Below are 18,979 nucleotides of genomic sequence, written 5' to 3'. Positions count from 1 at the left end.
CTTAATGAAAGAGGTTTAATCGCCGGAAAACGAAAACCTGCGATTCCCCGTAAATCCCGTACTCGGCCCGTATAGTCAAAAGTATACAAAGAAAGTACCCAGGGAGTAAACTCATTTCCCAAACGATTTTTTAAATTATTATTTCACCACTAAAGCCCATGAGACTTGTAGTTTTCAAAAATGTTTTCATTTTTGATGAGACGCTGAATAAAAGAAGTTTAAACGTCGGCAAACGAAAACCTGCGATTTCCCGTAAATCCCGGACTCGGCCCGTATAGTCAAAAGTATACAAAGAGAGTACCCAGGGTGTAAACTCATTTCCCGAACGATTTTTTAAATTATTTTTGCACCACTAAAACGCATGAGACTTGTAGTTTTTAAAAATGTTTTCATTCTTGATGAGACGCTGAATAAAAGAAGTTTAATCGCCAGCAAACGAAAACCTGCGATTTCCCGTAAATCCCGCACTCGGCCCGTATAGTCAAAAGTATACAAAGAAAGTTACCAGGGAGTAAACTCATTTCCCAAACTATTTTTAAATTATTATTTCACCACTAAAACGCATGAGACTTGTAGTTTTCAGAAATGTTTTCATTTTTGATGAGACGCTTAATGAAAGTGGTTTAATCGCTGGCAAACGAAAACCCGCGATTTCCCGTAAATCCCGGGCTTGGCCCGTGTAGTCGAATGTATACAAAGAAAGTACCCTGAGTTTACTCCCTGGGTACTTTCTTTGTATACTTTTGACTATACGGGCCGAGTCCGGGATTTACGGGAAATCGCAGGTTTTCGTTTGCCGGCGATTAAACTGCTTTTATTCAGCGTCTCATCAAAAATGAAAACATTTTTGAAAACTACAAGTCTTATACGTTTTAGTGGTGAAAAAATAATTTAAAAAATCGTTCTGCAAATGAGTTTGCTCACAGGGTACTTTCTTTGTATACATTCGGCTATACGGGCCAAGCCCCGGATTTACGGGAAAACCCGGGATTTTGTTTGCCGGCGATTAAACCTCTTTCATTAAGCGTCTCATCAAAAATGAAAACATTTTTGAAAACTACAAGTCTCATGCGTTTTAGTGGTGAAAAAATAATTTAAAAAATCGTTCGTGAAATGAGTTTACTCCCTGGGTACTTTCTTTGTATACTTTTGACTATACGGGCCGAGTCCGGGATTTACGGGAAATCGCGGATTTTCGTTTGCCGGCGATTAAACCTCTTTCATTAAGCGTCTCATCAAAAATGAAAACATTTTTGAAAACTACAAGTCTCATGCGTTTTAGTGGTGAAAGAAAAATTTAAAAAATCGTTCGGGAAATGATTTTACTACCTGGGTACTTTCTTTGTATACTTTTGACTATGCGGGCCAAGCCGGGATTTACGGAAAATCGCGGGTTTTCGTTTGCCGGCGATTATACTTCTTTTGTTCAGCGTCTCATTAAAAATGAAAACATTTTTGAAAACTACAAGTCTCATGCGTTTTAGTGGTGAAAAGATAATTTAAAAAATCGTTTTGGAAATGAGTTTACTCACAGGGTACTTTCTTTGTATACATTCGACTATACGGCCCAAGCCCGGAATTTACGGGAAATCGTGGGTTTTCGTTTGCTGGCGATTATACCACTTTCATTAAGCGTCTTATCAAAAATGAAAACATTTCTGAAAACTACAAGTTTCATGCGTTTTAGTGGTGAGAAATTAATTTAAAAAATCGTTCGGGAAATGAGTTTACTCACAGGGTACTTTCTTTGTATACATTTGACTATACGGGCCAAGCCCGGGATTTACGGGAAATCGCGGGTTTTCGTTTGCCGGCGATTAAACTTCTTTCATTAACCGTCTCATCAAAAATGAAAACATTTTTGAAAACTACAAGTCTCATGCGTTTTAGTGATGAAAAAAAAATTAAAAAATCGTTCGGGAAATACGTTTACTCCCTGGGTACTTTCTTTGTATACATTCGACTATATGGGCCAAGCCCGGGATTTACGGGAAATCGCGGGATTTCGTTTGCCGGCGATGAAACCTCTTTCATTAAGCGTCTCATCAAAAATGAAAACATTTTTGAAAACTACAAGTCTCATGCGTTTTAGTGGTGAAAAAATAATTTAAAAAATCGTTCGGGAAATAAGTTTACTCCCTGGGTACTTTCTTTGTATACTTTTGACTATGCGGGCCAAACCCGGGATTTACGGGAAATCGCGGGTTTTCGTTTGACGGCGATTAAACTTCTTTTATTCAGCGTTTCATCAAAAATGAAAACATTTTTAAAAACTACAAGTCTTATACGTTTTAGTGGTGAAAAAATAATTTAAAAAATCGTTCTGGAAATGAGTTTACTCACAGGGTACTTTCTTTGTATACATTGGACTATCCGGGCCAAGCCCGGGATTTACGGGAAATCGCGGGTTTTCGTTTTCCGGCGATTAAACCTCTTTCATTAAGCATCTCATCAAAAATGAAAACATTTTTGAAAACTACAAGTCTCATGCGTTTTAGTGGTGAAAAAAAATTTAAAAAATCGTTCGGGAAATGAGTTTACTCCCTGGGTACTTTCTTTGTATACATTCGACTATACGGGCCAAGCCCCGGATTTACGGGAAAACGCGGGATTTTGTTTGCCGGCGATTAAACCTTTTTCATTAAGCGTCTCATCAAAAATGAAAACATTTTTGAAAACTACAAGTCTCATGCGTTTTAGTGGTGAAAAAATAATTTAAAAAATCGTTCTGGAAATGAGTTTACTCACAGGGTACTTTCTTTGTATACATTCGACTATACGGGCCAAGCCCGGGATTTACGGGAAATCGCGGGTTTTCGTTTTCCGGCGATTAAACCTCTTTCATTAAGCATCTCATCAAAAATGAAAACATTTTTGAAAACTACAAGTCTCATGCGTTTTAGTGGTGAAAAAAAATTTAAAAAATCGTTCGGGAAATGAGTTTACTCCCTGGGTACTTTCTTTGTATACATTCGACTATACGGGCCAAGCCCCGGATTTACGGGAAAACGCGGGATTTTGTTTGCCGGCGATTAAACCTTTTTCATTAAGCGTCTCATCAAAAATGAAAACATTTTTGAAAACTACAAGTCTCATGCGTTTTAGTGGTGAAAAAATAATTTAAAAAATCGTTCGGGAATTGAGTTTACTCCCTGGGTACTTTCTTTGTATACTTTTGACTATACGGGCCGAGTCCGGGATTAACAGGAAATCGCGGATTTTCGTTTGCCGGCGATTAAACCTCTTTCATTAAGCGTCTCATCAAAAATGAAAACATTTTTGAAAACTACAAGTCTCATGCGTTTTAGTGGTGAAAAGATAATTTAAAAAATCGTTTCGGAAATGGGTTTACTCACAGGGTACTTTCTTTGTATACATTCGACTATACGGGCCAAGCCCGGGATTTACGGGAAATAGCGGGTTTTCGTTTGCTGGCGATTAAACCACTTTCATTAAGCGCCTTATCAAAAATGAAAACATTTCTGAAAACTACAAGTCTCATGCGTTTTAGTGGTAAAAAGATAATTTAAAAAATCGTTTTGGAAATGAGTTTACTCACAGGGTACTTTCTTTGTATACATTCGACTATACGGGCCAAGCCCGGGATTTACGGGAAATCGCGGGTTTTCGTTTGCTGGCGATTAAACCACTTTCATTAAGCGTCTTATCAAAAATGAAAACATTTCTGAAAACTACAAGTCTCATGCGTTTTAGTGGTGAAAAGATAATTTAAAAAATCCTTTTGAAAATGAGTTTACTCACAGGGTACTTTCTTTGTATACATTCGACTATACGCACCAAGCCCGGGATTTACGGGAAACCGCGGGTTTTCGTTTGCTGGCGATTAAACCACTTTCATTAAGGGTCTTATCAAAAATGAAAACATTTCTGAAAACTACAAGTCTCATGCGTTTTAGTGGTGAAAAAATAATTTAAAAAATCGTTCGGGAAATGAGTTTACTCACAGGGTACTTTCTTTGTATACATTTGACTATACGGCGCAAGCCCGGGATTTACGGGAAATCGCGGGTTTTCGTTTGCTGGCGATTAAACTTGTTTCATTAACCGTCTCATCAAAAATGAAAACATTTTTGAAAACTACAAGTCTCATGCGTTTTAGTGGTGAATAATAAAATTAAAAAATCGTTCGGGAAATAAGTTTACTCCCTGGGTATTTTCTTTGTATACATTCGACTATACGGGCCAAGCCCGGGATTTACGGGAAATTGCGGGATTTCGTTTGCCGGCGATTAAACCTCTTTCATTAAGCGTCTCATCAAAAATGAATACATTTTTGAAAACTACAAGTCTCATGCGTTTTAGTGGTGAAAAAATAATTTAAAAAATCGTTCGGGAAATGAGTTTACTCCCTGGGTACTTTCTTTGTATACTTTTGACTATGCGGGCCATGCCGGGATTTACGGGAAATCGCGGGTTTTCGTTTGCCGGCGTTTAAACTTCTTTTATTCAGCGTTTCATCAAAAATAAAAACATTTTTAAAAACTACAAGTCGTATACGTTTTAGTGGTGAAAAAAAAATTTAAAAAATCGTTCTGGAAATGAGTTTACTCACAGGGTACTTTCTTTGTATACATTCGACTATACGGGCCAAGCCCGGAATTTACGGGAAATCTCTGGTTTTCGTTTTCCGGCGATTAAACCTCTTTCATTAAGCGTCTCATCAAAAATGATAACATTTTTTAAAACTACAAGTCTCATGCGTTTTAGTGGTGAAAAAATAATTTAAAAAATCGTTCGGGAAATGAGTTTACTCCCTGGGTACTTGCTTTGTATACTTTTGACTATGCGGGCCATGCCGGGATTTACGGGAAATCGCGGGTTTTCGTTTGCCGGCGTTTAAACTTCTTTTATTCAGCGTTTCATCAAAAATAAAAACATTTTTAAAAACTACAAGTCGTATACGTTTTAGTGGTGAAAAAAAAATTTAAAAAATCGTTCTGGAAATGAGTTTACTCACAGGGTACTTTCTTTGTATACATTCGACTATACGGGCCAAGCCCGGAATTTACGGGAAATCTCTGGTTTTCGTTTTCCGGCGATTAAACCTCTTTCATTAAGCGTCTCATTAAAAATGATAACATTTTTGAAAACTACAAGTCTCATGCGTTTTAGTGGTGAAAAAATAATTTAAAAAATCGTTCGGGAAATGAGTTTACTCACAGGGTACTTTCTTTGTATACATTTGACTATACGGGCCAAGCCCAGGATTTACGGGAAATCGCGGGTTTTCGTTTGCCGGCGATTAAACTTGTTTCATTAACCGTCTCATCAAAAATGAAAACATTTTTGAAAACTACAAGTCTCATGCGTTTTAGTGGTGCAAAAAAAAATTAAATAATCGTTCGGGAAATAAGTTTACTCCCTGGGTACTTTCTTTGTATACATTCGACTATACGGGCCAAGCCCAGGATTTACGGGAAATCCCGGGATTTCGTTTGCCGGCGATTAAACTTCTTTTATTCAGCGTTTCATCAAAAATAAAAACATTTTTAAAAACTACAAGTCTTATACGATTTAGTGGTGAAAAAATAATTTAAAAAATCGTTCTGGAAATGAGTTTACTCACAGGGTACTTTCTTTGTATACATTCGACTATACGGGCCAAGCCCGGGATTTACGGGAAATCTCTGGTTTTCGTTTTCCGGCGATTAAACCTCTTTCATTAAGCGTCTCATCAAAAATGAAAACATTTTTGAAAACTACAAGTCTCATGCGTTTTAGTGGTGAAAAAATAATTTAAAAAATCGTTCCTGAAATGAGTTTACTTCCTGGGTACTTTCTTTGTATACTTTTGAATATGCGGGCCAAGCCGGGATTTACGGGAGATCGCGGGTTTTCGTTTGACGGCGATTAAACTTCTTTTATTCAGCGTTTCATCAAAAATGAAAACATTTTTAAAAACTACAAGTCTTATACGTTTTAGTGGTGAAAAAATAATTTAAAAAATTGTTCTGCAAATGAGTTTGCTCACAGGGTACTTTCTTTGTATACATTCGACTATACGGGCCAAGCCCGGGATTTGCGGGAAATCGCGGGTTTTCGTTTTCCGGCGATTAAACCTCTTTCATTAAGCGTCTCATCAAAAATGAAAACATTTTTGAAAAGTACAAGTCTCATGCGTTTTAGTGGTGAAAAAAAAATTTAAAAAATCGTTCGGGAAAGGAGTTTACTCCCTGGGTACTTTCTTTGTATACATTCGACTCTACGGGCCAAGCCCCGGATTTACGGGAAAACCCGGGATTTTGTTTGCCGGCGATTAAACCTCTTTCATTAAGCGTCTCATCAAAAATGAAAACATTTTTGAAAACTGCAAGTCTCATGCGTTTTAGTGGTGAAAAAATAATTTAAAAAATCGTTCGGGAAATGAGTTTACTCCCTGGGTACTTTCTTTGTATACTTTTGACTATACGGGCCGAGTCCGGGATGTACGGGAAATCGCGGATTTTCGTTTGCCGGCGATTAAACCTCTTTCATTAAGCGTCTCATCAAAAATGAAAACATTTTTGTAAACTACAAGTCTCATGCGTTTTAGTGTTGAAAAAATAATTTAAAAAATCGTTCGGGAAATGAGTTTACTACCTGGGTACTTTCTTTGTATACTTTTGACTATGCGGGCCAAGCCGGGATTTACGGGAAATCGCGGGTTTTCGTTTGCCGGCGATTAAACTTCTTTTGTTCAGCGTCTCATTAAAATTGAAAACATTTTTGAAAACTACAAGTCTCATGCGTTTTAGTGGTGAAAAGATAATTTAAAAAATCGTTTTGGAAATGAGGTTACTCACAGGGTACTTTCTTTGTATACATTCGACTATACGGGACAAGCCCGGAATTTACGGGAAATCGCGGGTTTTCGTTTGCTGGCGATTATACCACTTTCATTAAGCGTCTTATCAAAAATGAAAACAATTCTGAAAACTACAAGTTTCATGCGTTTTAGTGGTGAGAAATTAATTTAAAAAATCGTTCGGGAAATGAGTTTACTCACAGGGTACTTTCTTTGTATACTTTTGACTATGCGGGCCAAGCCGGGATTTACGGGAAATCGCGGGTTTTCGTTTGCCGGCCATTAAACCTCTTTCATTAAGCGTCTCATCAAAAATGAAAACATTTTTGAAAACTACAAGTCTCATGCGTTTTAGTGGTGAAAAAATAATTTAAAAAATCGTTCGGGAAATGAGTTTACTCCCTGGGTACTTTCTTTGTATACTTTTGACTATGCGGGCCAAGCCGGGATTTACGGGAAATCGCGGGTTTTCGTTTGACGGCGATTAAACTTCTTTTATTCAGCGTTTCATTAAAAATGAAAACATTTTTAAAAACTACAAGTCTTATACGTTTTAGTGGTGAAAAAATAATTTAAAAAATCGTTCCGGAAATGAGTTTACTCACAGGGTACTTTCTTTGTATACATTCGACTATACGGGCCAAGCCCGGGATTTACGGGAAATCGCGGGTTTTCGTTTTCCGGCGATTAAACCTCTTTCATTAAACATCTCATCAAAAATGAAAACATTTTTGAAAACTACAAGTCTCATGCGTTTTAGTGGTGAAAAAAAATTTAAAAAATCGTTCGGGAAATGAGTTTACTCCCTGGGTACTTTCTTTGTATACATTCGACTATACGGGCCAAGCCCCGGATTTACGGGAAAACGCGGGATTTTGTTTGCCGGCGATTAAACCTTTTTCATTAAGCGTCTCATCAAAAATGAAAACATTTTTAAAAACTACAAGTCTCATGCGTTTTAGTGGTGAAAAAATAATTTAAAAAATCGTTCGGGAAATGAGTTTACTCACAGGGTACTTTCTTTGTATACATTCGACTATACGGGCCAAGCCCGGGATTTACGGGAAATCGCGGGTTTTCCTTTGCTGGCGATTAAACCACTTTCATTAAGCGTCTTATCAAAAATGAAAACATTTCTGAAAACTACAAGTCTCATGCGTTTTAGTGGTGAAAAGATAATTTAAAAAATCGTTTTGGAAATGAGTTTACTCACAGGGTACTTTCTTTGTATACATTCGACTATACGGGCCAAGCCCGGGATTTACGGGAAATCGCGGGTTTTCGTTTGCTGGCGATTAAACCACTTTCATTAAGCGTCTTATCAAAAATGAAAACATTTCTGAAAACTACAAGTCTCATGCGTTTTAGTGGGGAAAAGATAATTTAAAAAATCGTTTTGAAAATGAGTTTACTTACAGGGTACTTTCTTTGTATACATTCGACTATACGGACCAAGCCCGGGATTTACGGGAAATCGCGGGTTTTCGTTTGCTGGCGATTAAACCACTTTCATTAAGCGTCTTATCAAAAATGAAAACATTTTTGAAAACTACAAGTCTCATGCGTTTTAGTGGTGAAAAAATAATTTAAAAAATCGTTCGGGAAATGAGTTTACTCACAGGGTACTTTCTTTGTATACATTTGACTATACGGGCCAAGCCCGGGATTTACGGGAAATCGCGGGTTTTCGTTTGCCGGCGATTAAACTTGTTTCATTAACCGTCTCATCAAAAATGAAAACATTTTTGAAAACTACAAGTCTCATGCGTTTTAGTGGTGAAAAATAAAATTAAAAAATCGTTCGGGAAATAAGTTTACTCCCTGGGTACTTTCTTTGTATACATTCGACTATACGGGCCAAGCCCGGGACTTACGGGAAATCGCGGGATTTCGTTTGCCGGCGATTAAACCTCTTTCATTAAGCGTCTCATCAAAAATGAATACATTTTTGAAAACTACAAGTCTCATGCGTTTTAGTGGTGAAAAAATAATTTAAAAAATCGTTCGGGAAATGAGTTTACTCCCTGGGTACTTTCTTTGTATACTTTTGACTATGCGGGCCATGCCGGGATTTACGGGAAATCGCGGGTTTTCGTTTGCCGGCGTTTAAACTTCTTTTATTCAGCGTTTCATCAAAAATAAAAACATTTTTAAAAACTACAAGTCTTATACGTTTTAGTGGTGAAAAAATAATTTAAAAAATCGTTCTGGAAATGAGTTTACTCACAGGGTACTTTCTTTGTATACATTCGACTACACGGGCCAAGCCCGGGATTTACGGGAAATCTCTGGTTTTCGTTTTCCAGCGATTAAACCTCTTTCATTAAGCGTCTCATCAAAAATGAAAACATTTTTGAAAACTACAAGTCTCATGCGTTTTAGTGGTGAAAAAATAATTTAAAAAATCGTTCGGGAAATGAGTTTACTCACAGGGTACTTTCTTTGTATGCATTTGACTATACGGGCCAAGCCCGGGATTTACGGGAAATCGCGGGTTTTCGTTTGCCGGCGATTAAACTTGTTTCATTAACCGTCTCCTCAAAAATGAAAACATTTTTGAAAACTACAAGTCTCATGCGTGTTAGTGGTGAAAAAAAAATTAAAAAATCGTTCGGGAAATAAGTTTACTTCCTGGGTACTTTCTTTGTATACATTCGACTATACGGGCTAAGCCCCGGATTTACGGGAAAACGCGGGATTTCGTTTGCCGGCGATTAAGCCTCTTTCATTAAGCGTCTCATCAAAAATGAATACATTTTTGAAAACTACAAGTCACATGCGTTTTAGTGGTGAAAAAATAATTTAAAAAATCGTTCGGGAAATGAGTTTACTCCCTGGGTACTTTCTTTGTATACTTTTGACTATGCGGGCCAAGCCGGGATTTACGGGAAATCGCGGGTTTTCGTTTGCCGGCGTTTAAACTTATTTTATTCAGCGTTTCATCAAAACTAAAAACATTATTAAAAACTACAAGTCTTATACGTTTTTGTGGTGGAAAAATAATTTAAAAAATCGTTCTGGAAATGAGTTTACTCACAGGGTACTTTCTTTGTATACATTCGACTATACGGGCCAAGCCCGGGATTTACGGGAAATCTCTGGTTTTCGTTTTCCGGCGATTAAACCTCTTTCATTGAGCGTCTCATCAAAAATGAAAACATTTTTGAAAACTACAAGTCTCATGCGTTTAGTGGTAAAAAAATAATATTAAAATTCGTTCGGGAAATGGGTTTACTCCCTGGGTACTTTCTTTGTATACTTTTGACTATACGGGCCAAGCCCGGGGTTTACGGGAAATGGCGGGTTTTCGTTTGCCGGCGATTAAACTTCTTTTATTCAGCGTCTCATCAAAAATGAAAACATTTTTGAAAACTACAAGTCTCATGCGCTTTAGTTGTGAAAAAATAATTTAAAAAATCGTTTTGGAAATGAGTTTACTCCCTGGCTACTTTCTTTGTATACATTCGACTATACGGCCAAGCCCGGTATTTACGGGAAATCGCGGGTTTTCGTTTGCTGGCGATTAAACCACTTTCATTAAGCGTCTTATCAAAAATGAAAACATTTCTGAAAACTACAAGTCTCATGCGTTTTAGTGGTGAAAAAATAATTTAAAAAATCGTTCGGGAAATGAGTTTACTCCCTGGGTACTTTCTTTGTATACTTTTGACTATGCGGGCCAAGCCGGGATTTACGGGAAATCGCGGGTTTTCGTTTGCCGGCGTTTAAACTTCTTTTAATCAGCGTTTCATCAAAAATAAAAACATTTTTAAAAACTACAAGTCTTATACGTTTTAGTGGTGAAAAAATATTTTAAAAAATCGTTCTGGAAATGAGTTTACTCACAAGGTACTTTCTTTGTATACATTCGACTATACGGGCCAAGCCCGGGATTTACGGGAAATCTCTGGTTTTCGTTTTCCGGCGATTAAACCTCTTTCATTAAGCGTCTCATCAAAAATGAAAACATTTTTGAAAACTACAAGTCTCATGCGTTTTAGCGGTGAAAAAATAATTTAAAAAATCGTTTTGGAAATGAGTTTACTCCCTGGGTACTTTCTTTGTATACATTCGACTATACGGGCCGAGTCAGGGATTTACGGGAAATCGCGAATTTTCGTTTGCCGGCGATTAAACTTCTTTTATTCAGCGTCCTATCAAATATGAAAATATTTTTGAAAACTACAAGTCTCATGCGTTTAGTGGTAAAAAAATAATATTAAAAAACGTTCGGGAAATGGGTTTACTCCCTGGGTACTTTCTTTGTATACTTTTGACTATACGGGCCAAGCCCGGGGTTTACGGAAAATGGCGGGTTTTCGTTTGCCGGCGATTAAACTTCTTTTATTCAGCGTCTCATCAAAAATGAATACATTTTTGAAAACTACAAGTCACATGCGTTTTAGTGGTGAAAAAATAATTTAAAAAATCGTTCGGGAAATGAGTTTACTCCCTGGGTACTTTCTTTGTATACTTTTGACTATGCGGGCCAAGCCGGGATTTACGGGAAATCGCGGGTTTTCGTTTGCCGGCGTTTAAACTTCTTTTATTCAGCGTTTCATGAAAAATAAAAACATTTTTAAAAACTACAAGTCTTATACGTTTTTGTGGTGAAAAAATAATTTAAAAAATCGTTCTGGAAATGAGTTTACTCACAGGGTACTTTCTTTGTATACATTCGACTATACGGGCCAAGCCCGGGATTTACGGGAAATCTCTGGTTTTCGTTTTCCGACGATTAAACCTCTTTCATTGAGCGTCTCATCAAAAATGAAAACATTTTTGAAAACTACAAGTCTCATGCGTTTAGTGGTAAAAAATAATATTAAAAATCGTTCGGGAAATAGGTTTACTCCCTGGGTACTTTCTTTGTATACTTTTGACTATACGGGCCAAGCCCGGGGTTTACGGGAAATGGCGGGTTTTCGTTTGCCGGCGATTAAACTTCTTTTATTCAGCGTCTCATCAAAAATGAAAACATTTTTGAAAACTACAAGTCTCATGCGCTTTAGTTGTGAAAAAATAATTTAAAAAATCGTTTTGGAAATGAGTTTACTCCCTGGGTACTTTCTTTGTATACATTCGACTATACGGCCAAGCCCGGTATTTACGGGAAATCGCGGGTTTTCGTTTGCTGGCGATTAAACCACTTTCATTAAGCGTCTTATCAAAAATGAAAACATTTCTGAAAACTACAAGTCTCATGCGTTTTAGTGGTGAAAAAATAATTTAAAAAATCGTTCGGGAAATGAGTTTACTCCCTGGGTACTTTCTTTGTATACTTTTGACTATGCGGGCCAAGCCGGGATTTACGGGAAATCGCGGGTTTTCGTTTGCCGGCGTTTAAACTTCTTTAATTCAGCGTTTCATCAAAAATAAAAACATTTTTAAAAACTACAAGTCTTATACGTTTTAGTGGTGAAAAAATATTTTAAAAAATTGTTCTGGAAATGAGTTTACTCACAGGGTACTTTCTTTGTATACATTCGACTATACGGGCCAAGCCCGGGATTTACGGGAAATCTCTGGTTTTCGTTTTCCGGCGATTAAACCTCTTTCATTAAGCGTCTCATCAAAAATGAAAACATTTTTGAAAACTACAAGTCTCATGCGTTTTAGCGGTGAAAAAATAATTTAAAAAATCGTTCGGGAAATGAGTTTACTCCCTGGGTACTTTCTTTGTATACTTTTGACTATACGGGCCGAGTCAGGGATTTACGGGAAATCGCGAATTTTCGTTTGCCGGCGATTAAACTTCTTTTATTCAGCGTCCTATCAAATATGAAAATATTTTTGAAAACTACAAGTCTCATGCGTTTAGTGGTAAAAAAATAATATTAAAAATCGTTCGGGAAATGGGTTTACTCCCTGGGTACTTTCTTTGTATACTTTTGACTATACGGGCCAAGCCCGGGGTTTACGGAAAATGGCGGGTTTTCGTTTGCCGGCGATTAAACTTCTTTTATTCAGCGTCTCATCAAAAATGAAAACATTTTTGAATACTACAAGTCTCATGCGCTTTAGTTGTGAAAAAATAATTTAAAAAATCGTTTTGGAAATGAGTTTACTCACAGGGTACTTTCTTTGTATACATTCGACTATACGGCCAAGCCCGGTATTTACGGGAAATCGGGGGTTTTCGTTTGCTGGCGATTAAACCACTTTCATTAAGCGTCTTATCAAAAATGAAAACATTTCTGAAAACTACAAGTCTCATGCGTTTTAGCGGTGAAAAAATAATTTAAAAAATCGTTCGGGAAATGAGTTTACTCCCTGGGTACTTTCTTTGTATACTTTTGACTATACGGGCCGAGTCAGGGATTTACGGGAAATCGCGAATTTTCGTTTGCCGGCGATTAAACTTCTTTTATTCAGCGTCCTATCAAATATGAAAATATTTTTGAAAACTACAAGTCTCATGCGTTTAGTGGTAAAAAAATAATATTAAAAATCGTTCGGGAAATGGGCTTACTCCCTGGGTACTTTCTTTGTATACTTTTGACTATACGGGCCAAGCCCGGGGTTTACGGAAAATGGCGGGTTTTCGTTTGCCGGCGATTAAACTTCTTTTATTCAGCGTCTCATCAAAAATGAATACATTTTTGAAAACTACAAGTCACATGCGTTTTAGTGGTGAAAAAATAATTTAAAAAATCGTTCGGGAAATGAGTTTACTCCCTGGGTACTTTCTTTGTATACTTTTGACTATGCGGGCCAAGCCGGGATTTACGGGAAATCGCGGGTTTTCGTTTGCCGGCGTTTAAACTTCTTTTATTCAGCGTTTCATCAAAAATGAATACATTTTTGAAAACTACAAGTCACATGCGTTTTAGTGGTGAAAAAATAATTTAAAAAATCGTTCGGGAAATGAGTTTACTCCCTGGGTACTTTCTTTGTATACTTTTGACTATGCGGGCCAAGCCGGGATTTACGGGAAATCGCGGGTTTTCGTTTGCCGGCGTTTAAACTTCTTTTATTCAGCGTTTCATCAAAAATAAAAACATTTTTAAAAACTACAAGTCTTATACGTTTTTGTGGTGAAAAAATAATTTAAAAAATCGTTCTGGAAATGAGTTTACTCACAGGGTACTTTCTTTGTATACATTCGACTATACGGGCCAAGCCCGGGATTTACGGGAAATCTCTGGTTTTCGTTTTCCGGCGATTAAACCTCTTTCATTGAGCGTCTCATCAAAAATGAAAACATTTTTGAAAACTACAAGTCTCATGCGTTTAGTGGTAAAAAAATAATATTAAAAATCGTTCGGGAAATGGGTTTACTCCCTGGGTACTTTCTTTGTATACTTTTGACTATACGGGCCAAGCCCGGGGTTTACGGGAAATGGCGGGTTTTCGTTTGCCGGCGATTAAACTTCTTTTATTCAGCGTCTCATCAAAAATGAAAACATTTTTGAAAACTACAAGTCTCATGCGCTTTAGTTGTGAAAAAATAATTTAAAAAATCGTTTTGGAAATGAGTTTACTCCCTGGGTACTTTCTTTGTATACATTCGACTATACGGCCAAGCCCGGTATTTACGGGAAATCGCGGGTTTTCGTTTGCTGGCGATTAAACCACTTTCATTAAGCGTCTTATCAAAAATGAAAACATTTCTGAAAACTACAAGTCTCATGCGTTTTAGTGGTGAAAAAATAATTTAAAAAATCGTTCGGGAAATGAGTTTACTCCCTGGGTACTTTCTTTGTATACTTTTGACTATACGGGCCGAGTCAGGGATTTACGGGAAATCGCGAATTTTCGTTTGCCGGCGATTAAACTTCTTTTATTCAGCGTCCTATCAAATATGAAAATATTTTTGAATACTACAAGTCTCATGCGTTTAGTGGTAAAAAAATAATATTAAAAATCGTTCGGGAAATGGGTTTACTCCCTGGGTACTTTCTTTGTATACTTTTGACTATACGGGCCAAGCCCGGGGTTTACGGAAAATGGCGGGTTTTCGTTTGCCGGCGATTAAACTTCTTTTATTCAGCGTCTCATCAAAAATGAAAACATTTTTGAAAACTACAAGTCTCATGCGCTTTAGTTGTGAAAAAATAATTTAAAAAATCGTTCGGGAAATGAGTTTACTCACAGGGTACTTTCTTTGTATACATTTGACTATACGGGCCAAGCCCGGGATTTACGGGAAATCGCGGGATTTCGTTTGCCGGCGATTAAACTTCTTTCATTCAGCGTCCCATCAAATATGAAAATATTTTTGAAAACTACAAGTCTCATGCGTTTAGTGGTAAAAAAAAAATATAAAAAATCGTTCGGGAAATGGGTTTACTCCATGGGTACTTTCTTTGTATACTTTTGACTATACGGGCCGAGTCCGGGGTTTACGGGAAATGGCGGGTTTTCGTTTGCCGGCGATTAAACTTCTTTTATTCAGCGTCTCATCAAAAATGAAAACATTTTTGAAAACTACAAGTCTCATGCGTTTTAGTGGTGAAAAGATAATTTAAAAAATCGTTTTGGAAATGAGTTTACTCACAGGGTACTTTCTTTGTATACATTCGACTATACGGGCCAAGCCCGGGATTTACGGGAAATCGCGGGTTTTCGTTTGCTGGCGATTAAACCACTTTCATTAAGCGTCTTATCAAAAATGTAAACATTTCTGAAAACTACAAGTCTCATGCGTTTTAGTGGTGAAAAAATAATTTAAAAAATCGTTCGGGAAATGAGTTTACTCACAGGGTACTTTCTTTGTATACATTTGACTATACGGGCCAAGCCCGGGATTTACGGGAAATCGCGGGTTTTCGTTTGCCGGCGATTAAACTTCTTTCATTAACCGTCTCATCAAAAATGAAAACATTTTTGAAAACTACAAGTCTCATGCGTTTTAGTGGTGAAAAAAAAATTAAAAAATCTTTCGGGAAATAAGTTTACTCCCTGGGTACTTTCTTTGTATACATTCGACTATACGGGCCAAGCCCGGGATTTACGGGAAATCGCGGATTTTCGTTTGCCGGCGATTAAACTTCTTTTATTCAGCGTTTCATCAAAAATGAAAACATTTTTAAAAACTACAAGTCTCATGCGTTTTAGTGGTGAAAAGATAATTTAAAAAATCGTTTTGGAAATGAGTTTACTCACAAGGTACTTTCTTTGTTTACATTCGACTATACGGGCCAAGCCCGGGATTTACGGGAAATCGTGGGTTTTCGTTTGCTGGCGATTAAACCACTTTCATTAAGCGTCTTATCAAAAATGAAAACATTTCTGAAAACTACAAGTCTCATGCGTTTTAGTGGTGAAAAAAAAATTAAAAAATCGTTCGGGAAATAAGTTTACTCCCTGGGTACTTTCTTTGTATACATTCGACTATACGGGCCAAGCCCGGGATTTACGGGAAATCGCGGGATTTCGTTTGCCGGCGATTAAACCTCTTTCATTAAGCGTCTCATCAAAAATGAAAACATTTTTGAAAACTACAAGTCTCATGCGTTTTAGTGGTGAAAAAATAATTTAAAAAATCGTTCGGGAAATGAGTTTACTCCCTGGGTACTTTCTTTGTATACTTTTGACTATGCAGGCCAAGCCGGGATTTACGGGAAATCGCGGATTTTCGTTTGCCGGCGATTAAACTTCTTTTATTCAGCGTTTCATCAAAAATGAAAAAATTTTTAAAAACTACAAGTCTTATACGTTTTAGTGGTGAAAAAATAATTTAAAAAATCGTTCTGGAAATGAGTTTACTCACAGGGTACTTTCTTTGTATACATTCGACTATACTGGCCAAGCCCGGGATTTACGGGAAATATCTGGTTTTCGTTTTCCGGCGATTAAACCTCTTTCATTAAGCGTCTCATCAAAAATGAAAACATTTTTGAAAACTACAAGTCTCATGCGTTTTAGCGGTGAAAAAATAATTTAAAAAATCGTTCGGGAAATGAGTTTACTCCCTGGGTACTTTCTTTGTATACTTTTGACTATACGGGCCGAGTCAGGGATTTACGGGAATTCGCGAATTTTCGTTTGCCGGCGATTAAACTTCTTTTATTCAGCGTCCTATCAAATATGAAAATATTTTTGAAAACTACAAGTCTCATGCGTTTAGTGGTAATAAAATAATATTAAAAATCGTTCGGGAAATGGATTTACTCCCTGGGTACTTTCTTTGTATACTTTTGACTATACGGGCCAAGCCCGGGGTGTACGGGAAATGGCGAGTTTTCGTTTGCCGGCGATTAAACTTCTTTTATTCAGCGTCTCATCAAAAATGAAAACATTTTTAAAAACTACAAGTCTCATGCGTTTTAGTGGTGAAAAGATAATTTAAAAAATCGTTTTGGAAATGAGTTTACTCACAGGGTACTTTCTTTGTATACATTCGACTATACGGGCCAAGCCCGGGATTTACGGGAAATCGCGGGTTTTCGTTTGCTGGCGATTAAACCACTTTCATTAAGCGTCTTATCAAAAATGTAAACATTTCTGAAAACTACAAGTCTCATGCGTTTTAGTGGTGAAAAAATAATTTAAAAAATCGTTCGGGAAATGAGTTTACTCACAGGGTACTTTCTTTGTATACATTTGACTATACGGGCCAAGCCCGGGATTTACGGGAAATCGCGGGTTTTCGTTTGCCGGCGATTAAACTTCTTTCATTAACCGTCTCATCAAAAATGAAAACATTTTTCAAAACTACAAGTCTCATGCGTTTTAGTGGTGAAAAAAAAATTAAAAAATCGTTCGGGAAATAAGTTTACTCCCTGGGTACTTTCTTTGTATACATTCGACTATACGGTCCAAGCCCGGGATTTACGGGAAATCGCGGGATTTCGTTTGCCGGCGATTAAACCTCTTTCATTAGGCGTCTCATCAAAAATGAAAACATTTTTGAAAACTACAAGTCTCATGCGTTTTAGTGGTGAAAAAATAATTTAAAAAATCGTTTGGGAAATGAGTTTACTCCCTGGGTACTTTCTTTGTATACTTTTGACTATGCGGGCCAAGCCGGGATTTACGGGAAATCGCGGATTTTCGTTTGCGGGCGATTAAACTTCTTTTATTCAGCGTTTCATCAAAAATGAAAACATTTTAAAAACTACAAGTCTCATGCGTTTTAGTGGTGAAAAGATAATTTAAAAAATCGTTGTGGAAATGAGTTTACTCACAAGGTACTTTCTTTGTATACATTCGACTATACGGGCCAAGCCCGGGATTTACGGGAAATCGTGGGTTTTTGTTTGCTGGCGATTAAACCACTTTCATTAAGCGTCTTATCAAAAATGAAAACATTTCTGAAAACTACAAGTCTCATGCGTTTTAGTGGTGAAAAAATAATTCAAAAAATCGTTCGGGAAATGAGTTTACTCACAGGGTACTTTCTTTGTATACATTTGACTATATGGGCCAAGCCCGGAATTTACGGGAAATCGCGGGTTTTCGTTTGCCGGCGATTAAACTTCTTTCATTAACCGTCTCATCAAAAATGAAAACATTTTTGAAAACTACAAGTCTCATGCGTTTTAGTGGTGAAAAAATAATTTAAAAAATCGTTCGGGAAATGAGTTTACTCCATGGGTACTTTCTTTGTATACTTTTGACTATGCGGGCCAAGCCCGGGCTTTACGGGAAATCTCTGGTTTTCGTTTTCCGGCGATTAAACCTCTTTCATTAAGCGTCTCATCAAAAATGAAAACATTTTTGAAAACTACAAGTCTCATGCGTTTTAGCGGTGAAAAAATAATTTAAAAAACCGTTCGGGAAATGAGTTTACTCCCTGGGTACTTTCTTTGTATACTTTTGACTATACGGGCCGAGTCAGGGATTTACGGGAATTCGCGAATTTTCGTTTGCCGGCGATTAAACTTCTTTTATTCAGCGTCCTATCAAATATGAAAATATTTTTGAAAACTACAAGTCTCATGCGTTTAGTGGTAAAAAAATAATATTAAAAATCGTTCGGGAAATGGGTTTACTCCATGGGTACTTTCTTTGTATACTTTTGACTATACCGGCCGAGTCCGGGGTTTACGGGAAATGGCGGGTTTTCGTTTGCCGGCGATTAAACTTCTTTTATTCAGCGTCTCATCAAAAATGAAAACATTTTTAAAAACTACAAGTCTCATGCGTTTTAGTGGTGAAAAGATAATTTAAAAAATCGTTTTGGAAATGAGTTTACTCACAGGGTACTTTCTTTGTATACATTCGACT

Source organism: Hydractinia symbiolongicarpus, chromosome 13 (assembly GCF_029227915.1).
Source record: "Hydractinia symbiolongicarpus strain clone_291-10 chromosome 13, HSymV2.1, whole genome shotgun sequence".
In the NCBI taxonomy this organism is placed as follows: domain Eukaryota; kingdom Metazoa; phylum Cnidaria; class Hydrozoa; order Anthoathecata; family Hydractiniidae; genus Hydractinia; species Hydractinia symbiolongicarpus.
The sequence above is the reverse complement of the archived record's forward strand: the minus strand, read 5'-3'. Positions refer to the sequence as shown.